Below are 18,032 nucleotides of genomic sequence, written 5' to 3'. Positions count from 1 at the left end.
AACCACCTGCCCGTTCCCTCCTTCCTCGTCCTACATAACATCTTGGTACTTTCATCTTCCCCCATCTTTCCATCCTTCCATTCAGATCTTTCCTTTCCATCTCTTGAGATTCACTCCAAACCCTTGTGTCTATGCTTCTGCTATAGTACTTCAAAAGCAGCAGAAATGAGGAGAGAGCCACTTGGGAAGAGAGAGAGACATATAGAGTGTTTTCCACATCTAAACTGTATATTGTTTATGAATATAGAATCCCCATTTTATATATGTTCCCTTTTTAATTAATATTCTTTTATTAAATAAAATGATTCTTGTATCATACTGACTGTTTGTATTTACTGCTTCAATAACTGTTTTAGTGAGCAGTTGATTGGAGGGAATATAACGGGATGATCAGAATAGTATGTATGAATATATCATATTTATAATGGCAGAAGATGAGGCATACAAAAGTCTTGCATCTATTTTGTCTTGCATGTGTGTTTGTGTGTGTGTGTGCATGTGTGGCTCTGTTATAGGCTACTTTCAGGGACAAATTTCAGACAGAAGACCAGTTAAATGGGGACAGCTTGTCATGGGGACATGGCTTTTGTCCCAACTGGGGACAAAAGCCATGTCCCCAATCAGACAACCCCAATAGGGTTAAGGTAAGTCTCCAGGAAATGAAGTAAATCTATTTAATGTCCCGAAAAAGTGACCGAGGACAACGTGTGTGTGTGTGTGTGTGTGTGTGTGTGTGACTGTGTGTGTATATATAAATGTGTGTGTGTGTGTGAGGGAGAGAGACAGAGAGTGTCTGCCTAAATCCTTCCATCTGTTGAGCAATAACAGACCTCGCATTAGGATCAGGATGAATAGAGAAAATAACAAACAACAATATTCCAGCTCACTGGTTTCCTGACTGTGGAGGCGAAGTTAGCACATGAGTCAAATATTTTGTCTCTTACCACTACATCACTTTGGTAAATTTTTAAACGTTACAGTAATGTCAGTTAAGCACAGACCTGCCCCGCTTGCATTTATTTGAGATGTTTCAGCAAGGGGCACTCCAGGCTAAGTGTTAGATTCACACCTGCACACAAACATTTCTTTGAAATACGCAGATGATTTCATTCTGAAAATATGTAGTTTGGTTTTGACTCATCAAGTCTAAGACAGTTGCATCACTTTTAATGGAGAAAATAATTACATTCTAAGCCAGTCATTACTTGTATGAGTCTGTTTGTGTCTTCATACGTAGTTGTGATATGGTTAGGATTAGGTAGCTCAGGGAAAAATACACATACTGGGCTTTTAAGATGCTTTTACATTTTAATTGGGAAGCAGTTTTTCCCCTAGTGCACAAAGTATGACTAGACAGCAAGATTCAACTCTTGGGTCAAAACTATTGTGTTTTTTAAAAGGAAAATAAAAATCAAAGGTAAATGTCCTCAAGGTTTTAAATAGAAGTGTCAACCACCACCCAAAAATTAACTATTTATGTAGAGTCTTTCTGTGTAAAGGGTATCCATGTGATTTAAAGCAATTGTCTTCCGATAAAGTTAAATGAACATTTTCAGTTGAAATAGTGGAAACATATGAAGCTGTAGAATATTGCAAAGGGTTATGTTATATTTGAGATGTTTTGTTGCAGAATGTCATACCTGATTTCATCACCCAACATGTTTTGGTTTATCTTTTTTTTTTTTTTTCTCCTCCACAGTTTGTAGGAACAACATCAAAAGACACAGAATCTTTGTGTTTTTGACATTTTCTTTTTATTAACCGCACTTTCAACTGTGCATCATGTTTCTGCAAAAGGTCCAATTTTTGTGCAAAGAAATGTTAGAGCTCAGACTTACAAAGAAAGCTCTCTTGGGTTATATTATTTGCATTCAAACTTGGATTGTATCAGAAATATTGATTTGAATAAACCCCGACATGATGATCCTCAACAGGATATATGCATCAATTGCAGCAGTATCAGTTCACAAAGTGTTTGATGCAGAACTCATCAGTTAAATGCATGGCTTATGTTTACACTGTATATAGGAAAAACTACTCAAACGCTGCACTTCATAAGCCTCATAAGTCAGACTGTATTGGTATATTTGCCATGTTGTAAGGAAGAAATGATGAATGTTCACTATGAATTTACAACATATGTGATGCCAACTGCATCAGCTGATGGCTTTGAAGAATATGTACACATTGGAACCACATTCATTCAGCATACTGGTGTATGTTGTTACAGATCGTCAAAAGCCATGTTGAGGAGAATATGTGAAGCAGCGCTGTGTTGAGTGCCGTGGCGCCGTGCCTCCAAATGAAAATGTTCCAGGTTTTGCTTCCAATCCAGGATATGAAATCACCTTGGGATCATAAAATATGTTATGGTAATTTGGTCATGATCATGATGGTACATTTTGCTCATACCATGGCACCAAACCACTGTGGTACTAGCTAATATTGTGCCATTATGGAAAAACTAGCACTTTACCGTCGTACACTAGCATATGCAAGTGTATGAAGGTAACTGCATTCACACAGATACCCAGTTTAAGTGTAAAATCTATCATCTCATTATTATATCTAAACTCTATGCACTAAACTAATAAAATAATTTCTGGTGTTCTGGACTGTTGCTGAGCATAATGTTAATTGTGTGCGTGCACATTTAAGATGTCTGGTATGTGTATCGGTGTGTATTTTAAAGTAGGGTATTACAGTAAGAGCAATGTAAATCCCTTGGACTTAGATCCAAAGGAGTTATGCGTGACTGACACGTCTCTGTTTGTAATACCCTGTCTTACTCCCCCGTTCTCTTCCTTTTTTTTTTTTCTAAGTCATTTTATCTCTCTGTCTGTCTCTCGCTCAAAAACATTTGCATACATCTCTGCTCTCCCACTTCCCTAATGATGGCTCAGACTCTGGATCCTGGGTACTATGATGAAAATGAGCGCAGGATATTTACATCTTTGGAGCTAATCCACTTTTAATGTGTCTCAGGCCCTTAATCGGCTTGTTTTATTTATGAGTCTGGCATGTTGGGTTTAAAGGTGTTAATTACAGTTCAGTTTTAGAGAGGCAGCTGTCTCCTTAGAGAACATGCAGCACAGAGAGATGTCTGTGTGTGCATGTGGCCGCATATCTGTGGATGGGTGGGTGGCCCTGTGGAAGTTTAAATGTGGGCCTACACATGCAACGTTTAACTAAAATCACGATGGAAAATATTTGTTTTTTTTAATCAACACACATATATTTTATTCATGCAAGAGTGTGTGTACACAGACACACACAAAGAAACAAATACCACTGATATTTTTCATTATCCTGTCACTGATAAAAGAATTTTATTTCCTTTGCGGTTTATTACATTTAAACATCTCTATATAGACTTTTTGTCAGTTTTGTCTTTTAATTTAACAAAAAAAAGCCTCCACAAAAGTATCAGTATCTTTCACATGATTAAATTTAGAAGCAGCAGGTTAAAAAGATCAGAGGAGGAAAAGTTGAAAGAAAAGAATGGACAGGAATGGACAAAAAGGAAAGCGTTCATAAATAAAGAATCATATTGGATAGGCACAGGCTTCTCCTTACAAGGTAGATTGTGGTACTTTGTAAAAATCCTTCTCCGTGTCTTTTCTTCACATCTCATCGCTAATATTGCTTTTGACTCTCTTCTATCAGAGTTTTGTGCTGTTTTGGTCACCTCAGTTTCTGTTTACTTTTGTTCCATGACATGAACAGAGGAAAACTTCAGGTAGTTTTCAAATAAGTCACATTGTGGGTCTCAATCTCAACAGTGTTGGCTTTGGGAGCTCAATTCACTTGTAAGTACGCTGCAGACACACACAACCACTCTGCAGTGTATCTTCTTATTACTTGATCGTGAATGCATGTTGCTATAGCTGAAAATGTCTTAGTTCTTGTAATTTAAATAGCGAGTGCTTCTTTCCAGTTCTACTATTTTGCAAAAATGCTCAAAAATCTCACCAGGAAGAAGCAGAAACGCCAATTAAAAAAATTATAAAATATGACAAGATAACTCATTCATTCTTAATTCTGATCGTAAAGGACTTTTCTGCATCTTTCCATCCTTGTTAGTTTAATCAATGTGTCTAAATATAATCTTTTGTTTGAGCTGCAATCAGTTCAACATTAGCATCTCAATGTGTGTCCGTGTGTTTGTGTGTGCTATAGTTGAAAGGAAGGGACAAATCATTTGAAATAATGAAGTTTTTCCATTTACAATAGATCAAAAAAGGAACATGAGGTGTGTGCAGTCATGTTTTAAAGATCTCTAAGGTCTCTATAAGATGGTTTAACACAGTGTGTCTGTTAGTCTGAGAGACAGAGAGATACTGTAGAGTGTTGGAGGAAAGAGGAGAATGAAGACAGCTCACCAGAAAAAAAAAAAGTCTCACTTGTGTGTATAATGTGTAAGCATGTGATGTATGTGTGTGTGTGTCTGTGGGTTTAGGCATCTGCCTCTGATCCGCAGGCTGAGACTACATTCACACCTGCTGAAGATTTTTTCCCAGACACTCAGAAATCTGTCACCTCCACATTCTCCCTCTGTCTCTCGCTCTCTCTTGCTGTCAGATTTGCAATGATCTTTTTTACACCCTTCCTCTCGTCTGCTTTCTGCCTTTAACTTTTCACATTAATTTATTTCTCACTTCTGCATTGGGTTTTAGGGCACATATTCCTTTCCCCACAGAGATGTGCTCCTTCTCTTTTTATAACCCTCTTACACTTTGTGATCTCTCTCCTCCAACCTTCTCTTCTCATTATTCCTTCCTCTCTCTCAGTCTCACACTCACCTCTCTTGTGACTCCATCTCCTCTTCTCCTCTTTTTATTCCTCTCAGTACAAATTCAGAATAATGGGTGCAGTGTGGTCATGAAATTGGACATAGTGCCATACAGAGGGTAACAGAATGAAGTTCATTTAAAAGAAATAACAATGAATAAAAGACACTAGAGGCAAATATGTACATTTATTTTTTTCCTTTGGTCATTTAAGCCAAGTGCCTTTTAATTAGTTTGTTTATTGAAATCAAATTATCATAAAAATACTGTATATAAAATAAAACTTAAAGTGATTAAATAACATGATGAAAAAAGCTCTGGGAGGCTTTATTTTGGCACAGAGGTGCTTTGAACAAGCTCAGATGCTTACAATGACTTATGCAAACACTTTCTTGAATTGTTGCCCAGATTTTTTCAGCAACCTGAAAAGTTCTGGTGTCATGCTCATTGATGTCCCTATTTGGAAAAACAGTGTACCCACCATAGCTTAGTGAGCAAGAGTAAGAATGGTGACATTGTTTTCCTTCAAAGCAACAAGAATAGCTACATCCATAAAAATGGATAAAATAAAAAGGGTGGAAGAAAAAAAAACATGCATGGATGAGATTAACACAACTGTATGGGTTGTTTTAAACCTGCATTAACTGCTTTTTTGGCCACTTGGGGGCAGTGGAAGTTGTGAACACTGACATATATTACCAACTTTTGAATTGATATGTTGCACTTGTTAGCAAACAGTTGCACATTCAGCAGTTATGGAGCAACATTATCATTCATTTGGAGTGGAGTTTCTGTCCACCCGATGAATGTTAGTCCAATAATCACTCACCTTTAGCTTATCAACTCTGAGGGAAACATCTTAGCAACTAGTTGCTAACTATTAGCCGTTTGGTGCTGACACTTGGTGTACAACATAACACTATGAGAGTGATGAGAATGAACCAGAACAGTAAAGTTTCAGTCAGACAGCTAAACAATGAGCTGAAACTCGCTATAAAACTCTGTAAAGCCGAGGGGAGCTGCAGATTTGGTGATAATTCTTTGTAGGTGCCACTTCACTATGAACAACAAAAGCAGAACATTGATAGCGGCTGCCTTTTGCTGTCTGAAAGCATCTTCAAGGTGTTGAATGGTTTGTGAAAGGTGTTGACCCCCTGTGACTTGAAAACTCACTATATGTTCTGCCATGTCAGCGAGTCCCACTGGGATGGTTCTGGTGGTCTTGATTGAGTTGAGCAATGTCCATACACTCACATTCAACACCAACAAAGCTCTGAACCTTGACAGGGGTTATGATCTCCTCCCCTTACACAGCCACCTGTCACTGAACAGCTGAACCAGCTGAACCAGTGTCAATGATAAAGATAAAAGTCTAAGAAAAAGCTAGTAAGTGGACCTTTGAGTTGAGATGATTTTGTTACCCATACTGTTCCCTAAAGATCAAAAATAAACCTTTATATCTTGAAACTCTTGTAGAGAATAGAAGTCCAGATAATGTTGGCTTGGTGGCTTCTAGATTCATGTATTTGCTCCTTTAGGTACCTTACATTGGACAACACCATTTCAGGGTTGAGTACTGTGATGAGTGTCGTGGCCAAGAACCACCATGTTGATGCACTGAACATCCTCCTCCAACACAATATGTTGGAGAAGGAGAGAAAACCAAGCTTCATCATTAATATCATCTTGTTTCCCCCCCTGGAGGAGGAGTACAAGGACACTCTAATAAGGAGGAGCATCGCCTGCATGGTGCTTTGTTTCAGAGCGCTCTCCCGTGTTTCTATTACACACCTACAGGTTTGTGGAATAGTTAATATATTTGAAGAGAAATTCCATCCTAAAATACGTACAAACTAATAACTACTAGATATAGGCTACCTTAGATGTTTTTTTCTTTGTTGATTTCTACAATTCTTGAGGCCATCTTTCAAAAGGAAAAAGGGATAATCTGTGTATGTTTTATACTGTATTATGTAAAGTATAAATAATGCTTACCCCAATTTATAAAATGAACATGATTTCTTTCATCTACTGGTATCTTGTCATGCAGATTGTTTTGGTCACTAAATTTTCTGCCCAAACTCTAACACAACAGAAGTGAGTTGGATTTAAAGTTTGAAAAATGTTCCCCTTTCCAGTCCTCTTAATCACTTAGCGATTTAAATGTTTTTGATTTGCTGGGATTTCTCTAGCTGGAAAACAACCTAGTCAATTGGAGCTTTGTATGCAAGGTGAAAATGGGAGCATCATCTTTCTGTGCCAGACGCATGAAGATAGCTAAATTCTCAACAAATAGCACCAGAAATGGCTTACACTCGGCTCACAGAATTTACAACTCTTTAATTGGCATATTTATTCAATTGTGATGAAACATGTGAAGTTAATTTCTACACCTACCACCGCTTATGTGTTGACTGAAAATGATGTTGGCTGGGTGACTGTTGTTACTGATTTGTTAGGGGGAAAATAAATCAAAATACCTCCTCCCCTACCAAACAGAAATGGGCAAACATGAACACAATGTCACTTCACTATCAAGTGAAACAAAATAGCTACTCAGTCTAATTATCCTGCCATTTAAAAATTCAATAGAGCAACATGTTTTTGCAGAGATAACAGTGTCAACAGTTTTCATTGGAACTATGTACTAGTGAAGAAATAGAAAAGTCACAGTGTTTTGTGGCTTGTATTCAGGTGGAGGTATTCTGGTATACATCTATGAAAACCTGGTTAAATCAATCAAAATATCAGAATGCCTCAAATTGAGGACTGGAGTGACAACATCCCCCATAACTGCAGTATGGTCCCTTGCGAGTTGAGTCACTTGTGCAGGGTTGCCATAATGAGGAGCCTTTTGGTCCGTGGACTGCTGCCCAAAGGCATTTTTGAACTGCCTTTGCCTGTAATCATCCAGAAGTACCTCAACAGAAAACACCTCAAACCCGCTATCATCCTGGACACCTGATGATCAAATAAATGCCTGAAGTCTCCAAAGCAGCTGAGAACAAGATGGTTTCTTCGTGTAGATTAAGGTGGTAACATAAAGTAATGCCGACTGTAGATCATGTTTTGTATTCATAGAAACATCATAGAATTACAAAATGGCACCAGACATCTTGATTTTCTTCACTGCATGGTCCCTTAATTTCACCAAACATCAAAACAGTCAAAATGGCTGATTACAGCATACACAGTGTCATGGGTTATTATTCCAAAGTATATATCCTATGTGCAACAGAATTAAAAACCTTGATTAACACCCATCACCACTGTAAATTTAGACAACCTCATTTTTTAGCAGTCAGTTATCCACACATTTAGAGATATTAAAGTAGACACATACAGTACTTAATAACTCTTTACATACATAATGGTTGAACAGTTATTTGTCAACAATGCTATGGCACTGTAGTGCTGACAGTTGTTGCTCAGCCGTAGAGGGAAAAAAGCCATCTCAGCAATGAGGTCAAGATGTTTTGGAATTTCTGTCATGTTAACCAGTGTAGTTTGTAGAGTACATATGTCAGTGCTCAGGTATTTGTGGGGGTGACAAGTGCTCAAGCAAAACAAAAGACACAAAGCACCCAGAAATAGTTTAGGAGAGTGGGGGCTTTATTACTGCAAGTGGGATCATTTATGCACTTAATTAGATTCAGTAATTATAAAACAAATTGCACATGAGCAGCAGAGCAAAGGCCCACTTTTCTCCTTTGTGGCAATAGGCTTCATATTGTAGTTCTTAGCATTTCCTCTTGTAAAATGCACTGATGTTGATTATAATGAGGCAATATGTGGTTATGAAAGAGGGCCACATGTTGATGGTAACAATACAGTGAAAGTATTTATAGGTTTTCGGGCAAGCAATAAGAACCCAACCACCTGTTCCTCTAACTATTTATTGAGATAGACCACCATGTATGTCTGTGTGTGTGTGTGTGTGTGAGAGAGAGAGAGAGAGAGAAAGAGAGAGAAGAAAAAACAGAGAACAGAAGATCACAACAGCGAGACAGTGTGTGGTAATTAGTGTGTTCTATAACCATGAGGGGAAAAGAGCATACATGGCGTAATGATTTAACAGAACATACATTTTTAATTAAGAACTTCATCACATCAGCAACAATGAGAACATATATTTCATAAAAACGTATTAATGTTAATAATATTACCTCCACTGCTGTATAAAACACAGCTGGAAACCTTGGAATAATACAGAAATATTGTAAGTAATGTGGTTAAAATGTGAGGGATGTAACATTACTGTAATTGTTTTTTGTAAGTCCTGCTGAGAGCCGCAACTAAATCCATGCTCATTATTCGTAAGTAATCAATGATCATGTTTATTGATCCTCAGCCCCAAGGAATGGGAGGTCGCTAGGGATGGTCCACATAATTGACTAAAATCAATGCACTCACACTAATTGGGTTGGGAGCCAATGGAAGTGGTCAGAGGGTGAGGTCAACCATCTGTAGAGAAATGGAAAAACTGATCTAAGATGAGCACAGAAGCTATTTACCTGTGACCTTCCCCTGAACTTCTGCTGACCTACTGAGGGAGTGAAGCTGGTTCAATACAACATTGTGTAAAGAAGGACACAGTAAAGTAAATCCATTGAATATGGTATGCAGTGTTGGTATGGAATCATCCGCTCAATACTGAGTGCTGCATGGGCAAAAGCCCGAGGCAACTAATGTCGACTATTTCCATTGTGAATTTAGTACATGGTGAAATCAGTCAATCAATTTAAGTTTATACATATATATATATATATATATATATATATATATATATATAATGTAGCACTTTTATTGAACATTTGCAGTGCACTGTACTGCACAAAAAGACAAAAATTTGACTATTAAACACATTCAAATGATGTAATTGTGATAAAATAAAGGCAAAATGTAAGCACTTTTTCATAGAGAGTACAATAAATTTTCAAAATGTTCCAATTAAAACATGCCAGTAGTAGGATTAACGTAAGTTAATGCATTCCCTGCCAGGGGTGTCTGAGGAGCATCTTAAACACAAGAGCATCATCAGAAGACTTGGAACATGCCATTGATCCAAAATTGATTGACATTAGTGTAACACGCAGACAAACAGGACAGAAACTGTACTGACGGTTGTCTTCCAGTGAGAAAAATGAAACTGAGAAAATGCTTTTTTTCCCTCACTGTTAAAATGATCAAATGTGGTTGTGATCCGCCAAATTTTAACAATGCCAATTTCAAAATTGTCTTTTATCCCCAAACTCCTTGAAAAACTTGTATAACTCTTGGAAGTTTTGGGTAAAACCCAGATTTAGGAAACGTTTTCAGTCTGGTTTATGTACTGCATCACAACACTATTGTTGTGCTTATTAGAGTAACAAAAGATACAGCATGTAAAGGACTGCTGATACAGGTGAACACTCCAATTATGTACTGGTGGACCTGAGTGCAGCTTGTGATATAACAGGCCTTTTTCACAAAAGAAAAAGCACATAGTTGTCACAATTTTTAATATTATTTGTCTCTCTGCTTATAGGTTAAGATTACGTTTGGTTATATTAGGCATTATGAAGTGAAGCACTGATGGGTTGTGAAGCGAGAGACTAACAAGACAGCCAGAAACCTGTCTGTTCCTGCTCATTATCCTCTGACGGTGGTATTGTGTGGTTTTTGGCGTGTGTGTACGTGTTTGTATGCATCCTGTGAACATGATATTTTAGTAATGGTTATTGATCCTCACCCAGACAGGATTGATTTTTTTTCAAGCATAAGATGATACATCTAATGTTTGTAACATTGTTTTAATCACTGTTTACAATAAAATCTAATGTTCTAGCCTATTTACCAACAAACACCACAGTAATACAGTCGGGCCATTGTGCATCACGGGAATGCTGCTGTAGAAGTTATGTAAATGCAGTTTTGTAATCTAAGCTCATCTTTGAAAGGCGCACCTTCATAAACGAAAACTAACTATTTCTGCAGAGAGAGTTCATGAGGGAACAGAAAAATAACAGGGGACTTTGAATTGTATAAAAGAAAATCTAGCTAAGAATAATTGAACTGTTCTGTTCTGTAGCCCCAAACACAATATTTATTTCCCGGTCTTGACTGTTTTTTTTCCCCCTCATATTTCTATCCTATTCATTCTATTGTGTTCAGCCAGCCAATCTATCACTGAGTACTCACAGGCATTTGTCTTGCAAGACTCTTGTGTCGCAGAGCAATAAACAATAATTGATATAAAGGAGCTGGCTAAAAGGAAGAGGGAGCTAAATTACTCAGTATTAGAGACTTCAGGGTGTTTTGTTTGAGGCACAACACATGCTAATATTGAGTGAGAATGAGTTCAAAAATGAGAGAAACAAGATACAGAGAGACATAAGAAAGTGTAAGTGAGAAAAATGATATGGGAAAAATACCCCTCCTTTGTTTACACTGTGTCAGAAGTGTGTGAAATTACAATCTTGTTGACACATAGACACATAACATGGAAGACCAATCAAAGCTGTCACAAGACTTTGCCATTAGATGCAGTGTGATTGGCTGTTGAACAACCAATCTCGTTTCAGAACCCATTCCCACTCCCTGTGCACTTATCTCGTTGCAGAAAAACACACCTGTATTGATCATCAGCTAAAATATATGAAGATAAAATCGAACTCTACTGTATGTGTGTGTCAGTTGTATCAATTTCACTAAAGACTGTCAAGATTTTGCGTTTCACTAGCCTGATTTCAGACCTCCAAATGACCTCAGACCTAGATTTAGAAACATTTGGAAAGACTTGATTATGTAATGTTGTTTATATCCACCGTCCAGTTACTCTCTTAGCTACCTTTAAGGGTTTTTATTATTCTATCTCTCTATGTGCTGGCCCATCTGCTGTAGCATTCATCATTCTTCTTAGTAAAGTAAAGAAGAGCTTGAAGTGTGTAACTGAATTTGAAGTGAAAAATTACAGCTAGGAAAAAAAAACACTGATGGGAAGAGGGGAGGCCAGGAGGGAAAAAATAAGAGAAAATAGCATACATGTGGAAATGAGATTGTGTGTTGTGGGAGCAACATGGCCTCAAGTTTAACATAGGGGGCAGAGGAGAGAAAAGAAGCACAGGGATGGGATGGGGATAAATGAGGGAGCTGGAGACAAGGAGAAGTGAGGGATCAGCAAGCACTTCTATGAAACCAAACACCTGAGGCCCTCGCTACCTCTGCCTCTCTCCTGTGAGCTGGTAGCAGAGAGGCAGGATGATGGTAGGATTCATCTTAGTGGAGTCCAGATGTATCAGTGATAAAGATGCATTTGTGTGCGTGTGTCAGATAGTGAAACATGAAACAAACATTTTGCTACACAGACAGAATCAAAAGAAATTGATGTATTAAAATACTTTTAAGTGTAAATCTATGCTCTCTTGATGATTTTTAAGTCTTTTTTGCCTGATACTACACCGCACAGGCAGTAGATCAAAGAAACTATTGAAAAGTAGTTATTCACACTTTTTAAGCTGTTGCTTATGGTCAGGTTTCATCATTCAGTATACAGTAGCAAGAAAAATGTCATCTGATTGATACATTTGGGGGCTATCTGCCATATTCAGTGCTGTACACATGTACAGGAAATTGTGTATTTCCATTTGTGTGTTGGTGTTTTAGCTGTTAGAAGAAAAGTGTGGAAATAGGTCAGAATTCTGCATACTCACTGAGCTTTGAAGCGCAAATTAAGAACAGAGAGAAAAGCACAAAACCAAAGGATACTATTTATTCATGATGCAGTCAGGTAGAATTGACAATCATCATCAATGCAGCATCTTTGTCAGAACATGTGCACTACATAGCTTGCATATATAGGATTTTTGCAAATGAACACACTTTTTTAGAGAAACATCATATGAACAGAATCAAGTAATGCATCAAATCACTTGTCAGGGGTGCACACACAGTTTAGCAGGCAGGCAGCTGGGACATCATTAGTGCAAGCAGCCTGCGTTGAATGTTGCAGATGCTCTCTGTTCTTGTCAGGGTGGATCTGACATGAGAGCTAAAGAAGCTGGGAAAGGTTCAAAACAAGCTTTTTTTCTTCCTAGAAAATCAGGATGAGAGGTTAAGACAAGGGCAGTGCCGTGTACAAAGGTTATGTATTTATAAATCTCTTTCTCTCTCTGTCTGTCTCAGTCTGTCTCTGTTTATTGCGCCCTACTTTTTACAGTGAGTGTTAGAGAGCCTTTTTTTTAAACCTTTGTTTCACCAGAATCTGTGCCCTTCCATGCTTCATTTTTTCTTTTTTTTTTAAAGTCACACCGCAGGGGCAGTGGAGAGGCCCAGGTGTGCTTCTGGTCAGCAGGAGTGCCCCTCTGTTAGCTTAAGTGCTGCTCTGTTGTGACCTCAGAGCATATATAAACTCTAAAGCTAAATGTTACCCCAACCCTTCTTCTGCTCCTGCCACTTATAGAGAGTCTTTGCACACCACCGCTGTAAAGCATGAAGCTAGCATAAATTATGGTTCATGATTGATGGTAACAATTTGTGTTCCTGCATTGGCTTTTCATTCTACTCACCAATCTTCTGTTTCAAAATTTGAACATGAATAAATATGTTTAGAGTGATTGCTTACACATGTACTTACACATGTTACAAAACTGTAATCTCAGAAATACTCAACATAAACTTGTACTCAATTTTAACTTTGAACCTCTGGATACTAAACAGCTAATGCAACACATCTGTGAGTGTGTTAGCGTGTGAATGTGTGACTTTGCATGATCGAACGAATCACAGATGTATTTCGGTGATCCTACAGTGCATATTACAGGGGGATCAAACACTGTCACGTATAGCCATCATCAACAAATCCTGTTCACACAAACACACACACACACACACACACACACACACACACACACAGGTCAGGGTGTAATCCCGCTCTGTCATTCACAAATCAGTTTCAGTGTCAACATTTGGTGATTATGATGATTACAGTCGTATTTAACAAGTATGGGATAACATGAAGTAATTTGTCACACACTTTTTATCTTATCTTTTATTGTAATATCCAGTGTGAATGTACACACATGTTCATTTGCTAAAGGTTCAACGCACCTTTGTGCTCTGTTCTTATCTTATCACAGTTTTCTGTTTTTATCCCTTGGCGCAGTGTACACTTATTGAGATCACCTTTCAAAAGAACTGTTTCCGATGTGTGCCAACCTCGCGGACAGCTGCTTACTTTATTCACAACATAATCCCCCTGACGCGAAAGTTCTTTTTAACATTTGCCGGAGTGCTGCATTGTGAAGACATGAAGAGAAAGGGCATGTCACGGAGGAGAGGCTGTTGTTGTTGACCTTCAGTGGAAAGATTCATCAGCCTGATTAAACATCCCTGAAGGCCTTGAACTGGATGGTGTAAACTTAAACTCCACTCAGATTGGAAAAATCCTTACATTATGTATGCTAGTAGAAAAACAGTTAACTCAAAAATATGTTGTTTTTTTATAACTTTTAAAAGTTAAATATGTTTCTAATTCTTTTAAGGGCCACAAAAGGTAATGTTTATTTTTGTTCAAGTACATTTTTATTGAACAATGTAAGAACATATGGGTGCCTATAGTCACACCCATCTACACATCCTGTTGAACTGTCAATTCCATATGCTTCAACAGTTTCCAAATCCAAATCCACAGGCGTGCACATTTTACAGCTTTCATATCTTCCAGACAGAAGAGGTAAGTCCAAAAGGGCATGTTTATTGCTGTTTGTCTGTAGTTGTTGGTTGTCTGGCTGTACATTTTCTTAAACATGTGATTTAATTTTTTCCTCCTCGTTTCCTCCTTTATTTTGTGCTTATTGCTCAGCCCTATGAAATACTTTGCACAGAAGGTGTTGTATTTAAAGTGCTATATATACTATTTATATAAACTATATAAATAAAGTTGAACTGAGTAGAGTTGAGTTATTGCTCATTTTATTGTTTTGTTGAAGGTTTTACAACTTTGTTTCCTGCTACTACTACTTCCCTACCCTAGATAAAGCCAAAGGAATTGTGAAATCACACTCTGGGGTTATGTTGGAGTATATATTAATTAGCAAGATGAGATATGTTATTCAATAGTGCTTCTTAATGCACTTACAAGTGAGCTCATCCACACTGCACTCTGAAATTCAAATTTAGCCGCATATCAACATGAGCAACTTTGGGCAGATGCTAAAGGAGATTGGGGACTTTGGTTTGTTTCAGAAACGCTTACTATACTGGTAGGATTGTGCATCCCCAGCATGTTTGCTGCTTTTGATGTGATTAGCCAGGTGTTTATGGGCATGAGCGTCCCACATTATTGTAACACTAGCTGGATCTTGGACTGTGGGCCCAAACTGATGCACGAGACACGGAGAAAGCTCACCCTCCCGGTGAACAAGCATAGGATGTTTGAAAGCTGTAAAATGTTCACACCTGTGGATTTGGATTTGGAAACCATTGAAGCATATTAACAGTATAACAGAATGCATAGATGGATGGGATTATGAGGCACCCATAGGGGCTTCCAGGACTGTGTCAGAGGTGTCAGAGTCCCCACTAGACTGGAGCTGGTTCCTTACAGGGTCTCTCAGTCCTCCGTATTGAGTCCATTATTCCTTGCTATTCCCCTGCTCACAATTATTTCTTTGATCTATTCCGTTCACTTCTCCTCCTTTTACCATCATTCTTATTTTCAATTTGATTTAGTGTGTGACAAGAGTGGTTTGACTGAGGCATCACAGTCCATCTACATAGCAGGTTTTCTGGTTGGAGTGTTGGCGTTTGGGGCAATTTCTGCGCATCCAATCCCACCTCTTGTCCAATGTATGTGATAGTCTCATTCTTTATGAGACTAAAGGGAATTTTGCTTTCATAATAAATTGTCATTATTATTATTATTATATTATTATTTATTATTATTTACACAATGTAGGAGTATCACCAACCCATAAGAAGGCCCCTTGAGAGTCTATATTAACGGTAAATGGTAAAATGGACTGCACTTCAATAATTTCTCCCTGTCATTCGCCCATTCTCACACACTCACAATGCCATGCCATACAAGGTACTGGCCTGCCCATCAGGAGCAACTTGGAGTAACCATGGTGACAAATGTCCCCTAATCTTAACAGAACAGTGACCCAAACCATGATCTTTTACTGACCAAATTGTGTTTGTCCCTAAACCTCACAAACTGTAACCATAGTGGTGTAAGAACATTTCAAAACAATAATATTTTTGAAAAGATGATGTCATCCTGTTGATAGTGGCGTCAGATCAGACGAGAGAGAGCAGAAAGGGACAGAAAGGAATTCCTCATTGGATACTTCTGTGGACAAAGAATAAAAGAAAGAAATTTACCCTAAACTTTATCATGTTCTACTGTAAGCAAAAAGTGGATGATCGATGACACATATGAAGGTTGACAGAGAGCAAAGTAGGTTAAACTTCACCTCTTGTGTTAGACACTTTCACTTTCACTCCTTCTCCTACTGTTGTGGATGTTGCATTTTCACCCCACATCTACATTTATATGGTTCTCAATTTTTTTCTGTGGCATTTCATGGGATGTCATTATGATGCATACATCTGAGATGGGTGGGTCCACTGTTTGTGTGTGACTAAAGACACTCAGTATGTATGACGCAGTAGAAGTGCTAAAAGTAGGACTGTTGAGTGGCCAGTCTATGCCAAGGCAAAATTGATGGCTGCAATCCAACTGTAAGATCTGTCTTACTGATTTTAAGGGGTGGAGTGGACTGATCCCTCTAAGTCTGCTCTTTGCACCATCATCCTGTTGTTTGTCCCTGTTGGACTGATGGTGTTGCCAGGAATTGCCTTTACATCAGCAAATAGAAGATCCTGCAGCTGGTGCTCTTCAGCCCTCTTCTCTTAATTGTAGGATTTCTCTACTGGTCAGCTGCCTCCAGGATCATAATACCTAGATGGGTTGTTTAAATGCTATTCTTGTTCAACAAAAGTTACATACCATACCATATTGAGAAAATGAACTCTCTTAATGGGATATAACTGGTGTGTTTTTGGTTTCTTCCTTATCTCAGATAATTACTTCATGCCATGTTTAACATTTGTTACATGAATACATAAATAATCCATGACATGTTGTGTATTAATGGTAAAAGAAGTCAAGACAATGAAGTGTTTCTTTTAAAGAGCAGCTTAAAGGATATGGCTGGCAGCCATATCTGCAGCTGAAAATCTTGTTTTTGCCATCCAACAGTGGTTTTATTTCTAATTGTGATGCAGTGATATAAAAGTGTTTTTCAAGGTGTCAGTACACTGTGGCATCATGCACTGTTGAGTGTAGTTAAAGTGGCAACATAGCGCACATTTGACAACTACCAACCAACCACAGCCATCAGTGATCCTGAATGAGGTCGTAGGTGAAACAGACTTGAAACTTTTGACCAGACAGGTCAGTTACACACAGCTTTTCAGCCTGGTGTTAAGTCTTTAAATAATTTTAAAATTGAAAGTATCTCTCCAACCCTGATACCAGGTTTTCCACAAATCTCCTATATTATGGACTGAGCCTGAATGTCGGCGGCTTTGGCCTGAACCTCACACAGTTTGTCTTTGGGATTGTTGAAATTCTTGCACAGCTGAGCAGTTTGGCTCTAATTCAGCACTCTGGAAGGAGAATAAGCCAAGCAGGCTTCCTGCTCTTTGGGGACGCTGCTTGCCTTGTGGCCCTTGCCATCCCAAAACCATGCTATAGAGGTGTCAGTTTGTCTGATCTTCCTCTGATGTAACAGTTGTTGCGGTAGTGGGTAAATATTCTGCAACTGCCTCTTTCACCACAGCATGCTTATACTACCTTATTATAACCCACCATTTTAAGGTAATATTCCTTTTTGTGCCCATTAAAATTCTAGTATTAGATTACTTTTACTGTCCATTCTTGCAGGCAAAATGGTTTAGGTCTAAACTCCATGTGTGTTCATGTGGTGAGCAACTTCGCTCCACTGATCCGGCTCCTGGAGGTCGACCATTACAGCGTGCCCATGCTGATATATGGCATCGTCCCTGCTGCTGCTGGAACTTTGTGTTTGTTACTGTCTGAGACCCGCAATGTTGAAGTTCAGGACCACGCTGGGCTTAAGTGAGCTGGTGATTTTATGATATGATTTTAGGGACAGAAGATACTGATATTCTGAATTCATGAAGAGCACAAAATGTTTTTTATCTAGTGGATCCTTCACTGTTTCAGCAGGCATT

General features: G+C 38.3%; 2 pseudogenes; both read left to right on the top strand.

Annotated features, from left to right (window-relative positions):
* The first annotated feature begins 14,960 nt into the window (after positions 1-14,960).
* On the top strand, positions 14,961-15,625 carry LOC121886130 (annotated as a pseudogene).
* Positions 15,626-17,185: 1,560 nt separating this feature from the next.
* On the top strand, positions 17,186-17,920 carry LOC121886129 (annotated as a pseudogene).
* Positions 17,921-18,032: the final 112 nt, after the last annotated feature.

This window comes from Thunnus maccoyii, chromosome 19 (assembly GCF_910596095.1).
Source record: "Thunnus maccoyii chromosome 19, fThuMac1.1, whole genome shotgun sequence".
Taxonomy (NCBI): Eukaryota; Metazoa; Chordata; class Actinopteri; order Scombriformes; family Scombridae; genus Thunnus; species Thunnus maccoyii.
The sequence above is the reverse complement of the archived record's forward strand: the minus strand, read 5'-3'. Positions and strand labels throughout refer to the sequence as shown.